The sequence below is a fragment of the Ctenocephalides felis genome, unplaced genomic scaffold (assembly GCF_003426905.1).
Source record: "Ctenocephalides felis isolate EL2017-DRISC unplaced genomic scaffold, ASM342690v1 CF-g0.4_SCAFFOLD_03571, whole genome shotgun sequence".
Lineage (NCBI taxonomy): Eukaryota > Metazoa > Arthropoda > Insecta > Siphonaptera > Pulicidae > Ctenocephalides > Ctenocephalides felis.
In genome coordinates this window covers 17,274,225-17,277,916 of record NW_020539725.1, presented here as the reverse complement: position 1 = coordinate 17,277,916, position 3,692 = coordinate 17,274,225, and positions in this window count along the sequence as shown.

Sequence of the window (3,692 nt, the reverse complement as noted above, 5' to 3'; positions counted from 1 at the left end):
CAAAGAATAAAATATTTAGAAAATCTGCCTCACGATGATGTTTTATAATTTGGGAAGAATCACATGAACATAATAGGAAAAGTATAAAATTCAGATTCCCAGAAACCTCACCATTGGACATATTACCTACATCATTTCTATAAATAAGGGGCTGCAAATTAATAATTAATTAATATAATATAAATCAATAAAAATCAATAATGATAATTAAATATTCTAAATGATTGATAATATTACTTGCAAATGCAATAGAATGTTCAGTTTAAATTTATGGTTGCGTTTTATTCTGCCGATTTGGCATATTAGATAATTGATTCAAATCATATTTTTTTTGTAATATAATCTTTAAATTTAAGGGTTAACGTCTTTGGTTAATTTATATACAAAATGTGACAGAAAGTTATGATTATTTCAATACATTTTCAAGAGCACAATGTTAGTAAATGCCCGTAAAAATTATTAAAATATGTTAAAATGTTCTAGGCTCTCGAACATTTTGATATACCTTATAAGAAATACCTTATTAGAAAAGATTAATGTATGTGTGAGTGTGTTGTATGTATGTGTAGTAGATATTTATATATATTCGGATACAAATTTTGGTCGACGATTTCGAAAGCACGGATCAGTCGATTAAAATTAATCGAAGAACATTTTGCTTGTGTTGAGTGAGTCAAAATGATTTTGGTAAAGTCAGGTCTAGCCTTTTCGAAGATACATAGAAAAAAGTTCCAAAAACATTCAAACTTTGTAAAGCCTTCTTATATACATCAAACAAGCGGTTGGCGTAGATTAGATTACTGAAGTTATTTATTCCTCCAAACCTCCAATGTTAAATTACGGTAGGAAAATTTTCAAAAATATTAAGGCATAATGTTATGCAAAACTTGTTTCAGTTTAGTAGGGGACTGAGTGAAGTTGTTTCGGGGTACGGTAGTGACAGTCGCCATGACAGCTAAACAAAGATAAAGAATGTTTATTTGAAAAAGTTTCCATTATTGTATTGAGTCATTGTCCTACATTAACATGATTTATTCTCATTGCTTTCAAAGAATCAACATTAGTAGTTAATTAGTTTAGCAATTAGAGTTTTGCTTCGATTATCAGTCAAAACGATGATTTGTCTTCAAAAGTAAAAATTGAACAAATAAAGAAAAATTTTCTAAAAAGTTTCTAACTAATTGTAAATAAAATATGATAGAAAAGGAAAATCAATAAAAGAAAAAAATATTTCACAAAGATTTTTTGTTATATTGTTGAAAAAATTATATTGTGTTATGTATTGTTATATTATATTTATAAGCTTTGCTTAAACGATTGTGTTATATTGTGTTGCATATTTCTGATAACAAAAGATAATAAAACATTTTGGTGTGTCAACCGTCTTGGGGGTGTGGGCGTATGTGAAGATTTTATAGAAATAGTTTGTCATGAGGTAAATTTGACTGAAGCGCATGGTAATATTCTTTAAAAATATTTCTAAAAATATTATTAAAACCGTAGTGCATTGAAATTGCCTGTCTTGTAAAATGCGGCGCATCGCTGACTTTCAATTTGAAAACGTCTCGAATGCTGTTGACTTTAAAAATATGACATAACGACGATCGCAACGTTCTTTAAAATACACTAAAAAGTTTTGTCACTAGAAAACACAGACTGTGCACACTATTCGATTTCAGCTTGACATGCACCCTATTAAAACTTCACAGAAAGAAAAGAAAATAGCGCAGAATCTTTCGGAAACCTTCGAAATTCAATTTACGTCGCTCCTCTGTACAGTTTCCTGTGAGTCTTTGTGTGTGCGTAGCTACGTCATGTTCGGAATAAATTTTGAAACGAATTTCGCTCTTTTTTGTCATCGTCTCATCTAAAACAGCAAACAGAATACCAAACATGTCCTATGATTTCGGGGCCGATCCTAAATTACGTTGTTCGAAATCGAAGACTGAGAGTATTAAGATGCTGCGGAATTGTTTCTGAAGTCCATGTAGTTTCTTTCTTTTTAATGTTTTTCTTCTCTTGGTTTTACCTTTATTGTAATTGAATACAATAAACTCTTCACTACTTATTTTTTTGTTATTTACTGTTATTTTTTAACAGCATTCAGAACTTAAGAGTCCTATAAGCTTTTGTGCTGATTCGACTTAATACTAGTTACTTCTACATATGTCAACCCAAACAGTTGTCTTATCTCTATTATTACTGCAATTTCTGTAATGTGGCAGATATTTATTGATGCAGAAATGTCGGTTTAGTATTATTTTCTTTAGAAACATATTGCTATCTATATTTCCAAGTTCATTTCCAAAAACCGTTATCACTACTGCTTGACATCAAACTGCCTGAAGCGAGATCGAACCCGACCCGGGATTCAGGTCCAGTCGATCTAGCGTCTAGCCGACTACAAGCGAGCTGAATATCAGATATAACTTTTACGTAGTGTAAACGAAACCCTATTGAATATGTTTAGTAACTTATATCTATGTCCATAGTTCTGTTTCTGAACTAAGATTTTTTTTTAATTTCTTTTTCCTAAAATTTATTTCTTTCTCCAATTAATGAAAATTCAAGTGACTGATAAATTAACCTTTTATTCAATTTTCATATCAATTGTGAGTTTGCTTCAACTAATGACTCCACCAGTTTCAACTGGTTCAACTTTTCTTTAGAGCTGGGGCCAGGAAACCGGAGTAAATTACCCTAAGTTGGGTGAAAATTGAATTTTTGGGGATTATTTATTTCATTGTTTATATATTGACTTTGTATCCACGTACATTAGTCATAAATTAATTAACTAATCAGTATTTTTTCACCGAATTTGCTACATAGTTGTCCGTATGGGGGTAACCCCTGTTTGCCATGGGAGTAATATCAACTTAGACAAAAATATTTTGGGGTAATTATTAAAAAAGTTTCCTGACTGCTGCTTTAGAATGTGATTCGTCTTTGGCATCAAAATTGCAAATTCCTCCAATTAAGTTCTGATGCTGTCGATTTATCAACATAACATCTCCAAATGTTATGGCTAATTTGATTGGGTCTTGTAAAAATATAACTAAAATAAACTACTTATTATTATTTGCCACATTTAACAGGGTACCAGTCAACAGCAAAGACTTAAAAACCTAAAATAAAGTTATAAATCGACTAGGGAAAAATAAATAAATACCTTGGTTATTTATAAAACTAACTTATTTTTAATTGATTTATCAAATATAAAAAATAAGCAGTAATTCACACTTAATCAAAACCATTTTTCTCTTGAACAACAATCAGAACTTGTCTAATTCTGTTGTGATAATTATTGTTTTTGTATAGCCATTTGTAAGGCTTTAAGCAACTTTAACTTGATCTATTTTTTTCAAATAAAATTGGATGGGATGACTGTTCTCATCAGGATTAACATTATGAGGGGTTTGAACTCTAAACCTTGGAAGGAGGCTTTACCGATTACGCCTTGTACTTTTTCTTGGAAAAATTTGAATGTTACTTTCAAAAATGTATATTATTACAAAATTAGAATATTAGTTGCTCTATAAAAAGATATGAATATTTAATTTTTGTATATGTACAAACAACAAATCATTGTATACGCATTGGTTCTTACATTTTTTATAATTATCTAAGTAATATTTTAGGATAAATTACTAATATCTAATCTTATTTGATTAAAATATATTATAGAAGAATGT